This window comes from Rhinolophus ferrumequinum, chromosome X (genome assembly GCF_004115265.2).
Source record: "Rhinolophus ferrumequinum isolate MPI-CBG mRhiFer1 chromosome X, mRhiFer1_v1.p, whole genome shotgun sequence".
Lineage (NCBI taxonomy): Eukaryota > Metazoa > Chordata > Mammalia > Chiroptera > Rhinolophidae > Rhinolophus > Rhinolophus ferrumequinum.
Window position 1 is genome coordinate 45,472,065 of NC_046284.1, and position 14,468 is coordinate 45,486,532.

The 14,468-nt window shown below is 35.6% G+C and overlaps 1 pseudogene; it reads left to right on the forward strand.

Moving 5' to 3' along the window:
- The first annotated feature begins 12,571 nt into the window (after positions 1-12,571).
- On the forward strand, positions 12,572-14,153 carry LOC117028461 (importin subunit alpha-1-like; annotated as a pseudogene).
- Positions 14,154-14,468: the final 315 nt, after the last annotated feature.

The window sequence follows — 14,468 nt, forward strand, 5'->3', positions numbered from 1 at the left end:
TGGAATCCCTTGCAAGAGTTCCTAACATTTTTTTGTGTGTGTGCCACGAACCTATTTAGCATATGGAAAAGCCTATAAAGCCTTTTAAAAATGCATAAAATAAAATACGTAGTATTACAAAGAAAATTTATTAAAGAGAATTCAGTTATCAAAATTTTAAAACACCCATTTCACAATATATGTGCTTTTTATTAAGGTTTTAAATACAAGATCTAGCAGTGCATCTACCTATAATTTCAAATTACATTTATGATCAAAGGAAATGCTAAATTTCACTAGAGGTTAATAAAAATAAAGATGCAATTTTTCTTACAAAAGTAAAACAAAATAACCTTGAATGCTAACCACGGCCCCCTTATGTGCTCCACGAGGGTTCTATGTAGTGGTGTGTTGGAGCTGACATAAAGTGGCTTGCAAGAGATGATTGTTGAATTTTGTGGCAATTTGCAAGGTGGCTGCTAAATACAGCTATTGCTAATAAGTAAATTATATAAATTTGCAATGCAATAAATTCTAGTAAAAACCAGGTTAAACATTCAAAACTCATCACTTTCTAATTTCACTGCATTCTATTCTTGTTTATGCTCTTGAGGTTATTTATTTATATCTATTGTATCCATATGGTGAAAATATTATATAATTGCATGCTACCATGATACCTCTTCCTAACTCTATGTTTAGTGACATCAGGTTGGCAACTTGAAATCAACCATGGAAACCAGAGCTTTTTATCCTGCAAAGCCAACTGTTAAATATTTAATAGCACACTACTGTGTCTTAATAGGCTTCAGGTTAAGAACATCTGGTAGGATGCTCTTTCAAATCAAAGATTCTAGGGTAGGTGTAACAAAGATATTTTAGATATAGCACCAAAAGCCTAATCCATAAAAGAAATAAGAAAATACTGGAGTTCATCCAAATTAAGAATGTCTGCTTTTCAAAGATGCTCTTAGGAGAATAAAAAGATAAGCCACATACCTAGAGAATATATTTGTAAATCATAGATCTGATAAAGGACTTATATCTAACATATGTAAAGAACTGTCAAAACTCAATAAGAAAACAAACAACCAAGTAAATAAAATGAACAAAAGATTTAAACAGACATTTCACCGAAGAAGATACATAGATGGAAAATAAGCCCATGAAAAATGCCCAATATCATTAGTCATTAGGGAGCTAGAAATCAAAACCATGATGAAATACCATTATGCACATACTAGACTGGCTAAAATTAAAAACCGGTGACTTTACCAAGTGTTGATAAACATGTGGAGCAACTGGAATTCTCATACATTGATGGTGGGATTATAAAATGGTTCAACCACTTCAAAAAACAGTTTGGCAGCTTCTTATAAACTTACACCTACCATATGACCCAACCAGTTCAATCCTAGGTTTCTTCACAAGCGAAAAAACAATATATGTCCATACAAAGACTTGTACATCAATGTTCATAGTAGAATTATTTGTGAAAGACGTAAACTGGAAACAACTCAAATGTCCATTAACAGATGAATGGATAAACAAACTGTGATGTAATTATACAATTGAATACTACTTGGTAATGAAAAGGAATAAGCTATTGGTACATGTTACAACTTGAATGAATTAAAAAAAACATGCCAAGTGAAAGAGGCCAATCAAAAAATAATACATACTACATGATTTCATTTATAGAAAATTCTAGAAAGTGCGAACTAATCTGTCATGGCATAAAGCAGATCAGTGGTTACCTGGGGATGGGGAACGATGGGGAATGGCATGAGTGAAAGATTACAAAGGGACAAGAGAAAACTTGGGATTGGTGAACGTGTTCATTATCTTGATTGTGGTCATCACTTCATGAGTGTATACATATGTCAAAACTTATCAAATTATGCACTTTCAACATATGCAGTGTATTTATATCAATTATACTCCAAAATAAAGATTCTATTAGCAAGAGATTTAAACAGACACTTCAGCAAAGAAGATATGTGGATGGCAAATAAGTCTGTTAAGCAGTTATTTTTTCTTTTTCTTCTTTTTTTTAATCTTTTTTAAAAAATTTATTGGATACGGTGATGGAAGGAGAACTGACTCTGGGTGGTGAACACACAATGGGATTTATAGATGATGTGATACAGAATTGTACACCTGAAATGTATGTAATTTTACTAACAATTGTCACCCCAATAAATTAAAAAAAAATATTGGGGTGACAATTGTAGTTATTTTTTCTTAACAGTTTTGAGTTCCCTTCATTATGTCAAGTCACTGGGGGCCAGTTATTTGAGAAGATAACTGTTTCAGATTTCCTATGTGGTATCCTCATAAAAGCCTAAAATATTTCCTCCAAATTAAATCATATACTTTCCCATATTCCTCATTTATTATGTGAATATAATATGTGGAAGGAGCAAACAGGGGCTTTTCCTTTATATGTGAAGAAGCTGAGACACAGATACTAAGCAAAATGTCTCAGGTCACTGAGGCAGAGGCAGAAATGGGACTGGAATCCAGATCTCCATCTTCTTGGTCAAATGATTAATGGAAAGATCTCTGTTGGAAGAAAGAGTCTTCTGTGTGGTTCCACAGGGTGATCAGAATTCACGGCAGGTTACTGAAAGGTAAGCCTGACTGTTGGAGGAATCCGTGTCCTGTTCAATTTTAACACAACCTTGGTAGAGATTTCAGTATAATCAAACAAACTTGGTGCTCTGAAATGTTTAAAGCATTTTTTAAGCTGCGTAGCATTTTTGCTTCTTAATCAAAAGGCCTCTTATCAATATGCTATAGCTTGATACTGCTAATCTGTCCATTTAGTACATAGAAGACTCACAATCATCCACAAATCCAGGAATAATATCGGAGCCAACATTTCATTAACTTGTATATTGTTCCCAAACCAATGATTGGTTGTGACCCCACTTCTCCACTCCATTCCCTTTCCCTTTAGATGTTTCTGGGGAGATTTTGGCACAACCTAGAAAAGGGAGGAGGGAAATGGGTAGGAAAAGGGGGAGCTAAAGGGTGAGTTACCAGGGATCACTGCTCTCAAAACAGACAAAAAGTAAGAAACACGAGTGGGAAAACTCAAACCTCTGCACCCTTTTCTCAGAGTCAGGGCCTCCTTATATGGGAATCCTGCCAGAAAATTTAAGGTAGCACTGAGAAGGAAGGCAGCAGGAATTTAGGATGTTCATACGCTTGTTTTCAAAGATCATTTACAGAGTATAGGCAGCCTATTATACCCAAACTCCTCTTCTTCAATGGGAGACACACAGTCACTCACCCATGCACACACAATGGTAAACAGAGACCTCAGTAGCTACAAAGGCACATGCATGCTCTTGGGCAGAAACAAAAAGACAAAAGGACTCATCCAGAAAAACACATTTTTCAAGTGCTCAAAAAATTAGGCACAGAGGAGAGTTATGAGATTAAGAGTAGAGGAAGCCATAGGTGGTGGGAGAGGCGGGGTGGAGGTGAGAGACTGGATTAGCAGTTAAATGTGAAAGAGAGAGGGTAAATCAGTTAGTCTGATTACACAGAAACTCCACCTAAGGGTGGATTAGAACAGAATGAGACACAAATCTTCTCAAATACTAGTGTTTCAAAGCTAGAATTTTCTGTTAAGCCTTTGCATTCCCCATGTTAAAAATAATTCTAATTACTTTTCCCACATTCTCTAGTAGATTAACTTCCCAGCACAATTGTGCAAGTGCAAAACAATCATATTAGTATATACATGTAGATTAATTTTATTTAAATAATTCAAACCTTTAGGAAATATATTTCTGAGGAAGTGAGCATGTGCCTCAGGTGATAGAATGGCAAAAAAAAAAAAAAAGGCAAATGCAAAAACAACTACAGCTATCTAAGAAGGAAAAAAACAAAAAAGAAAAAAAAAATTCCCCATGAAACCGAGAGCATCTTCTAACCATTGAAAATCGGAAATTAGACAGACAAAGGGAATTTTTAAAAAACTACCTTTTTTCTTTCTGAATTGTTTACAGTGTTGGCACACAACAAAGGCACATATACAGACTGCTAAATCAATGCCCAACATAATCTCACTATTGTGAGTCACTGCAGCCAGGGCTAGGCTGAAGTAGTGGAAAATCTGAAATACACAATATTTCTAAAGACATGCATTTTTATTACTTTCAAGTGCAAAAAGTTACTCAATCTATGTTAAAACATTTTTTGCCTGGTAAAGGACCCACTTTCTAGAGTTAAGAATGGATTATTTAGTACAATTGCAATTACCTTGAACAGAGACATGAGATTTTCTCAATGAAGCAGATTCTACCTTGGCACTCCATCTTTCAGAGAAATAACAATAGCTAATGTTTATTGAGTACTTCCTATGTACCAGGCAAGCACTGTTCTAAGCAGTTTACATGGATTGTCACATTCATTCTTCACAATTGCTTTCAAAGTACAGTCGATGATTATCCCTATTTTACTGATGAGGAAACTGAGATTTAGGGAGATTAAATACCTCACTCAAAATCATACAGTTATTTCAGAGTTAGAGCTCAGATTTGAACCCAAATAAGCTGACTCCAGAGCCTGTGCTATTAACTAGACTACTGTGCTGCCTCAAGTAAACAACCTTTTGCCTCAGGTGAAAAAGAAAACCTGATATCAGGGATTTATTTTCAAAATGAAAGAAACTTTCAGAGTATGTTTTGGCATCTGCACACACTGAACTCTCTCTTCTACATCCTCAGGTCTCTGCAACTACCTATATGATCCCAAACGAACATCACTGACTCCCAGAGTCATGAGCCTCATGGACTGCTGGATCCTCTGGCGTCGAAGAAAGAGCCAGTTATCTTCAGTAGACTGTATTGCTAAAACAGAAAAGTAAACTAGTACCTTTCAAAGGACACTGTAACAAGGGTTGAAATATAAAGGTTTTCTGCTTAACTTTCAGTTAACTAGGAAAGTAAATCAATTACAACCTCCCATCCCTGAGCAGTGCAAGTAATCGAGACTTTGCTGCCACGAGCCTAATGATTGTTTACATGTCTATGAATACAATCTTAAAATTGCACCTCCAATTCTATCTGCTTAACAAGCTTTTTTTTTTCTTTAGCTAGTACATAGGTGAGTTTTAGCCCAGCCTTGCCTCATCACAATGCTCAAGGATTGTTAATTAGTGGAATCAAGATTATGAAGATTTATGTATTTACTTCTGATCAAAATACAGGTGACAATCTAATACCATCATTCAATATTTTGGTTGTGTAATGAGAAATAACCCCATGTGAACCAGGAATGATTATGACTTTGGACCAAAAAAGCAGAGGAAGAAAATTGAAGGAAAACTAAAGAAATCATTTTTTGATAAGACAAAAAGTTAAAAAGGTGCTGGGCAAGTTGCCATGCATACCATGTCCTGCATATAATACTGGGTATTTCCTCACAGTTAAACACAAAAGGCCTGACTTTCCAGCTGCACACCTCCTTTCTGCGCATGCACTAGCAACTACTTGAAATGGAAATTCTCTATTTTGATGAATGATAATGCAATGAGAAATTTCCTGTGCAAGAATCCTAACTTGCTGAAAAGATATTCAAGCAAGATTAATTCCAAAAGGATTTTTATCCCATTTCTATATTATCCAAGACTTCTAAATCAAACTCACTGCACAACAACTGTTATAAATCTATAGTAAAGAATCAGAAATTAGGAATTGGTCATAACCACAATAGACCTACATGGGCCTTTTTCCTCACTAACACTTGCCACCCAATGGCACACATTCTTACATTTATTGGAGCTTTATGGGGTCTGGACAAAACAAATAATATGGCAAATTGGGAATCCCTCCATAGATCACAGAGACACTATACTAGAAACATACACCAAAATAAGTTATTGTGTCAAGAGTTCACTGCTCCCTTCATATTCTTTGGATTTAACAAAATGACTAAGACATTTCTGTCAAATTATAGAAGAAAAATTGAGCACATAAGGGGGTTCATAGAAAACAACAAAGAAGGAGCAGAAGCAGCCCTGTGTATAGCAGATGGACTACAGGATAAATCAGACCCACAATTAGAGTCTAAGAGGCTCAAATCCCAGCTTTGTGTGTGTTTTCTTTTAATTGAGGTAACATTGGTTAAAAGCATCAGGTTTCAGGTATATGACATTATAATCCAATATCTGTATGCATTATAACATGCTCACCACCAAAGTCTAGTTTCCATACATCACCATAAATTGACCCTCTTTACCCATTTCACCCTCTTCCCACTCTCCTTCTCCTCTGGTAACCACAGTTCTGTTGCCTGTGTCTACTAATTTGTTTCTGTTAGTTTTGTTTGTTCATTTGTTTCTTTTTTTGTTTTATATTCCACATATGAGTGAAATAATATGGCTTTTTCCCTTTTCCATCTGACGTGTTTCACTTAGCGTAATACCCTCAAGGTCCATTCATGTTGTCGCAAATGGCAATATTTTTTTTTCTTTTCTTTTTTATTTTTTTATTTTTTATAGTTGAGTAGCATTCTCCAGCTCTGTCACTTTACTAGCTGGATGACCTTGGGTAAATTACTTTCATTAAGACTCACCTTACTAATTATAACATACGGACAATAATAGGACCTACACTATAGAGTTGCTATGAGGGCAAAATGAGTCATATATGTAAAACACTTAGAATAGTGTTAATTCTTCACTAAATTGTAACTTTTATTATTATTCTCCCACATATCCAAATCCTTGATTTCACTTTGGCTATGGCCAAAAAAAGAAAAAGAAAAAGAAAAAAATACAAGCTTATGGTAGCACTAACTTCCACTTTTCATGTTGTGGGAAAGCACTGGCAAAATCTTCATTGCCTACCTGCCTCTGTATGTACTTTCTAAGTTCTCCTCTCCTCACACCTAAATGTATCCATTAACTTACAAATCTCCATGCTTTCTACCTTCCCATGATCCTGTTCCTGCTTCTCCTGGCAATGTCTTCTATGTAGCTCATGTTCTTCATTGTCCCCCTCTGCTCCCTGAGAAACAGAACCTGTCCTATATGTGGCTCTGTCTTCTGTGCCACTAAATTATATGACTCAGTGATCTTCCACAGCTCTTGAGAATTTACCTTTTTCTCAAACTCTTGACTCACTCTTTATTTTTATTTTGGAAACCCACTCATAACAAATGATCCTGTCTATATATCTGTGGGGCATTCCTAATTATTTTTGCTTATCCATTCTATTGTGACTCTCTGTGAGCTCCGTGAGTTACTTCTTTCAGAATCTTCATATGCTGTTAGCAAGTCTTCTATATACTTGAGAGGATAAATACAGAAATTGTAAATGAAATGAATTAACTTTTAAAAAGTATGATCAAGACAAATAAAAGAGAAAACATAAATAATATAAACCACAAACCAAAAGAGAAAAATTACAAATACAGATGAAATTTTAAAATTGGTGCAAAAATAATTGTAGTTTTTGCAATTATTTTTAACCTTTTAAACTGCAATTACTTTTGCACCAACCTAATATATATTACTTTAGATAAGTTAATTTGAAAGCCTAGATGAAATAAAAACATAATATAAATAGGATGACTCAAATCAGCCCAGAAGAAATAGAAAATGTGGATAGACCAATACTTAACAGAAGAAATTTAAACATTATTCAAACATATCCCCCCAAACAAACAAACAAACAAACAAACAAAAAGCAAAACACGAGGCCCAGGAGACCCAGGTGGTATAATGGGTAAATAGTCAGATACAATTTCTAATACAAACTATTCCAGAGCATTGAAAAAGATGAATATTATCCAACTTAAATTTTCTCATTTTATGTACCTGGAAAAAAACGATAGCACAAGAGAATAGAGCTATAAGCTAATATCACTTATGAATTTAGATGGGAAAAATCTCAAAAATATTGACAAATAGAACCCAGTATTAAAAAGAATAGTATCTCCAAAAAATTGTAACTATATGAGGTGATGAATGTGTTACCTAACCTTATGGTGGTAATCATTTCACAATATACACATATATCAAATCATTATATTGTATACCTTCAACTAATAATAATGTTATATGTCAAATATAGCCCAATAAAATTGGGTGAAAAGAACTATCTATCATGATAAAGCGTAGATAAGTTCTAGAACATCTAAAAATTATATTTACACATTAATAGATTGCAAAGGAAAAAAATACCATAAAACCATCAATAATTTTGAGGGCAAAAAAGCACTTAATGAAATTCAACACACATGAATGATTTTTTAAAATCATAGAAAATTAATTAGACCTTCCTTAACTTCACAAAGGGTATCTACCAGAAACTTACATCAAACTTAACTGTGAGTCATTAAAACTCTCCCCATTAAAATAAAAAAAAAAACAAGTGTGCTGGCCATTAGTACCATTATTCAATATATTACTAGAGTCTTTGCTAATGAATGAGAGTGTAAAGAAATGAAAGGTATAAAATTTGGCAAGCAATTGGAAAATGATTATAAAACACTTTTAGAAAGAGGGGGAATGCCATCATTGGCAGAAATATTATCTACACAAAAATCTAAAGAGATAAAAGTTAAAAAAACCAATATAGCTAAACATAGAGTGCAGAAAGAAGGTAGGTATAATATTGGCATATAGAAATTAACCTTTCACATATGCTAGCAATAACCTATTTATAAGCAACAGAGAGACACACCAATGGAATAGAATAAAACTTCAGAAACAGAAAAAGTCATATGGAAATTTTGTGCATGATAAAGGTAGCATTTCAAATCTCAGGAACAAAGATGAGCTTTTTGTTAAATAGTGTTTGGACAAATGGATAACAATTTGGAAAAGAAAACATTGGATCCATACCTCATACCATAGAGAAGAAGAAATTCCAGTGGGTGAGAGAGATTCAATGTAAAAAAGCAAAATTATACAAGCTGAGTGTGAAAAAAGGCTTTCTACCTATGATTCAAAATCCAGATGCAATAAAGGGGAAAAAAATCTATGAGTTCAAGTATGTATTTTTTAAAATGTGCAACATGAACAACATAAGAAAAATCAAAAGACAAATTACCAACTGGGAGAAAATATTTTCAGCATGTATATAGTATATCTACTACATAAAGAATGCATAAATTAAGAAGAAAAAATACTAAAACACAGTTTTACTTTTCTTATTGTACAAAATTTGTGGAGTTTATTATACATTAAAAATCTCCTAACAGCATATTTCCTGAAACCTTGTCAATGAATATCTATTTTGACAAAATGAAAAAAATAAGTTCTCCACCCCACACGTATACCACATGTATACTTAAAGTTGAGCTCTTCAAATCTAAGGGCAAATGTAGCATGATTTTTAATTGTATACTGCATTAGTAATAGTATCAGTGAATAAGAATTAACCAATTACTTAAGTTACAAAATCACCAAATATACAAAGCAGTTTTGCACATTAGTTATAACTTGATCCTCAATTCTCATATTAACTGAAATAAATTACATGAGTACAGCTGAAAGTGATTGGTTAAAAAGTATAATATAGCTCCAGTTTCAAATATTTATGTATTATTTTAATGTACAAGAACAAAATCTCATGAAAGAAGAGTAAGCCAAACTTGCAAAAATTAAAATGCAAGTCTTGCTTGCTACAATCAGTGTGTTTGAATATTTAAAGTACAGTTTGAATCCTAGGAGGCTGTTATCAAAACCAATGATAATATTTTCATTTTATTAATTCTGGTGGCAGGAGGTTTCATAATACATGAACTTATAGGTTCTGTCAGCATTTATGATAAGATTTAATTATTAAATATTTTGAGTTCCTATACATGTCAAAATTAACTACAATGCCTTTACCACACAAGCTTATATGTTACATAGAACGTTATGCACACTTACTATCCTTTTTCGCAAGCATAAAGATAAAATAAATATACCACCCCAGAGATTGTAGAGCTTGAGAATTCTTTTGAAATTAAACACAAAGTAATCATTGTAGACAGGGCAAAAACTGATGGGCTTTTGGGATTCTTTTCAAGGTAACAATTTCAGTCCCTTATTCGCAAGTTTTCAAAATTTTAAAAGGGAGAAGGAATAACTTGTTTCCTATCTATTGACTTCATTACCATAGTTACAAAAGTACTTCCATATAGATAGCAGAGTACATAGCAGAATTAGGTAGATTTAAGTTCTTCCCCTTTAAATAATCAGTTTTGTTAATTTCTAAAACCCAGTGAGTGTAAGTTTGAATCTGAGAAAGAGATCCCAAAATCTAATTTAATTAACACCGAAGCATCCCAGAGCTACAAGGGAATTCAAAGAGTAACAAAGATCAGCTTTAACATGCAGAAAGCCATGTTCTTTAAACCCAAAGGAGAGTTGATTAAAGTTAATGCTTAAATATCTGCAGTAATGGAATAGTTCATATAGTACTATAGTAATGAAACAGAAGGTGAATTATCTACAATTACTGAACCCAACACGACTTCCGTTTGGCGTTGGAATGCGCTTTGGTCTGATCTATGGATATGGATGTGTTACTGCAGAAATTCCTATCAAAACGTGACTTAAAAGGAACTATAAGTCTGTCCAGCATCCCTAAGTCTGCCAGTAACCTTAACTCTAGCTTACACTTTGACCCAGAGTGCTAACAAAGGGTAGCCCTTCACTACTATGTAAAGCACCATTCTATTAATAAAACTGCTTCCTCATGCTGACCACCTCCCTTGTAGGGTGACAAGTTTCATCTGAGCTAAGTGAGGTGACAACTTAATAGTATAAACAAAAGACTTAATTAAGCAGAAAGCTTACTAATTCTTAAAACAGTCTCAAAAGCATAATTTGCCATGACTAATTGTGGGGACAGAGCCCCAAAAAGCAGTTTCCAGGCTCTCGGCCTCACATAGAAAGGTGCTGGCTCAGGTAGTACATGGCCATCGACTGTGATCAAATGGCCAGCAGCTGTGGCTAGTTGGCCGTCAGCTGTAACCAGTGAGCCATTAGCCATGAATATAACTGCCGTGGCTAGGCTAGTAGCAAAAAGAAAAAGGGGGAGCTAGCAAGAAGATGGTGGCTGAGTCTGCAAGTGGCACAGTGAGGGTTAAGAATTGTGTAGCTCCTGGTTCCTGTGTCTCCAACCCAGCCGCCAGTGAGAGTATAGTGGTATGACTCCCCTACCTATGGCTCCGTGGGTGTTCCTTTTTGGCCTCACCATGTCCTGCGTTCTTATGTGGGGAGTGGGACCAGAGACCCCGCCGGACGCCCCGCACAACACTAATCAAGTGCTGACCACAGAAGAAATTTCAACTTCTACAAAAGGAATGACACATAAATTATTGTGAAAGCATTCTGTCACACAGGGTGTCATGCGGGGTCTCTGGTCCCACTCCCCACATAAGAATGCAGGATGTGGCTAGGCCAAAAAGGAACACCCACGGAGCCATAGGCAGGGGAGTCATACCACTATATTCTTGCTGGTGGCTGGGTTGGAGACACAGGAAGCAGGAGCCACACAATCCGCAATCCACACTCCGCCACGCTCCACCACATTCCACGCTTGCTAGCTCAGCCACCATCTTCTTGCTAGCCCCCATTTTTTGTTAGCGTAGCCACAGCAGTTATATCAGTGGCCAATGGCTAACCAGTAACAGCTGATGGCCAACTAGTCACAGCTGATGACCATCTACTGCCTGAGCCAGCACCTTTCTATGTGAGGCCGAGAGCCTGGAAACTGCACTCCAGTCTCTGTCCCCCACACATTCCTTTTGTAAACACAAAATAAACTTTTGTTCAATAAGTAATCCATAATTTCTACTTTTTAGCTAAGTGTTTTGGTAACATAAGTCTTCAAAAATAATGATAATGAAGTAATCATTATTCCCATTTCGCACATGGATAAAAAGAATATCATGATCCTATATATAACTACCTATCCCATTCCAACAGAAAACAGTATACATACAGTGTGAAACAGCCACACTATATTGTGAGAATTAAAATATTCATATATGCCACTTCTAATTCAGAACTAAAAAGAAAAACTGTATATATATATGTGATATATATATACAACGCATATACAGTTATATAGATATATAACTTTATATATATATCTATATAACTGTATAAAGTTATATATCTATATAACTGTATATGCGTTGTATATATATATATATGGGCAATATTTTATATAGATAGATAGGTATATCCATCTATATGTACACACACACACATATCTATATATATCTATATCTATATCTATATATCTATATCTATATCTATATCTATATCTATATCTATATATATGCTTTTCCTTGTAAAATTAGTCTTAGTGGATAATCTCCTGATAATTTTAAATATATGACTATATAAAATAGTTTATTCAATATATTTAACTTTTGTATATATACTTTTGCATGTGAAACACAGGAACATAATTTCTATCAGCAATGTCGTGTCTGAGTAGACTCGGTCGTCTGGCTGATCTGTGGTGTTTGTTTGCAGAGTAGCGGACCCAGCCTGTGCGCTTCTGCACTGCCTCCTGTGAAAGTCTGAGGTGGCTGTGTAGATTTCTCCCTTTGTCTCGTAACCATGTCCACCAACGAGAATGCTAATTCACCAGCTGCCCGCCTTAACAGATTCAAGAAAATGGAAAAGACAGTACAGAAATGAGACAGCGCCAAATAGAGGTTCATGTGGAGCTCAGCAAAGCTAAGAAGCATGACCTGATGCTGAAAAGGAGAAATGTAAGCTCGTTTCCTGATGATGCTACTTTTCCACTGCAAGAAAACCGCAACAACCAGGGCACTGTAAATTAGTCTGTTGAGGATACTGTCACAGGCATAAAGAGCAAGAATTTGGAAAGCCAGCTCCAACCTACTCAAGCTGCTAGGAAACTGCTTTCTAGGGAAAAACAGCCACCCGTAGACAACATCATCCTGGCTGGTTTAATTCCAAATTTGTGTCCTGCTTGGGTAGAACTTATTGTAGTCCCATTTGGTTTGAATCTGCTTGGACCCTGACTAACATTGCTTCTGGAACATCAGAACAGACCAAGGCTGTAGTAGATGGAGGTGCTATCCCAGCATTCATTTCCCTATTGGCATCACCTCATGCTCACATCAGTGAACAAGCAATATGGGCTCTAGGAAACATTGCAGGTGATAGTTCGGTTTTCCGAGATTTGGTTATCAAGTATGTTGCAGTTGACCCACTGTTGGCTCTTTTTGCAGTTCCTGCTATGTGATCTTTAGCATGTGGCTACTTACGTCATCTTACCTGGACACTTTCACACCTGTGTTGCAACAAGAACCCTGCGCCCCGTGAGATGCTATTGAGAAAATACTTCCTACTTTAGTTCATCTCCTGCATCACAATGATCCAGGAGTGTTAGCAGATAGCTGATGGGCCATTTCCTACCTTACTGATGGTACAAATGATTGAAATTGTAGTGAAAACAGGAGTCATGCCCCAACTTGTAAAGATCGTAGGAGCTACTGAATTGCCAATTGTGACTCCTGCGCTAAGAGCCATTGGAAATATTATCACTGGGAGCAATGAACAGACTCAGGTTGTCATAGATGCAGGAGCGCTTACTGTCTTGCCCAGCCTGCTAACAAACTCCAAAACTAATATCCAGAAGGATGACATGTGGACAATGTCAAACATCACAGCTGGCCACCAGGACCACATACAGCAAGTGGTGAACCATGGATTAGTTCCATTCCTCATTGGCGTTCTCTCTAAGGCAGACTTTAAGACACAAAAGGAAGCTGTGTGGGCTGTGACCAACTATACAAGTGGTGGAACAGTTGAATAGATTGTGTACCTTGTTCATTGTGGCGTAATAGAACCATTGATGAACATCTCAACTGCAAAAGATACCAAAATGATTCTGGTTATTCTGGATGCCATTTCAAATGTCTTTCAGGCTGCAGAGAAACTAGGCAAAACTGAGAAACTTAGTATAATGATGGAAGAATGTGGAGGTATGGACAAAATTGAAGCTCTGCAAAACCATGAAAATGAGTCTGTATACAAAGCTTCATTAAAATTGATTGAGAAGTATTTCTCTGCAGAGGAAGAGGAAGACCAAAATGTTGTGCCAGAAACTAGCTCTGATGGCTATAGATTCCAAGTTCAGGAGAGCACTCCTGGGATCTTTAACTTTTAAATTGTATAAACCTGTTGTGTGCTATGGTATAAGTTTGTCTTACTTTTCCTTACTAAGAGTTCTTTTTAAATGTGGTTTGTTATTGTAGCACTTTTTACAACGAAACTATACTTGAACAGTTCCAAACTGCATACTGTACAAAGCTTCGCCTCTCAATGGGTTTCTTATTTCTATGTGGAATTTCATATCTTGCAGTGTCCTGTAAATAAAGGTTAAATTTTAAAAAAACTCTGAGTAATTTAAAAAAAATAAGTTTTGACAGAAGTAGGCAGTAGAGAATTGTCATTTTAACCTTGACACCAGGCTAAAATCCTT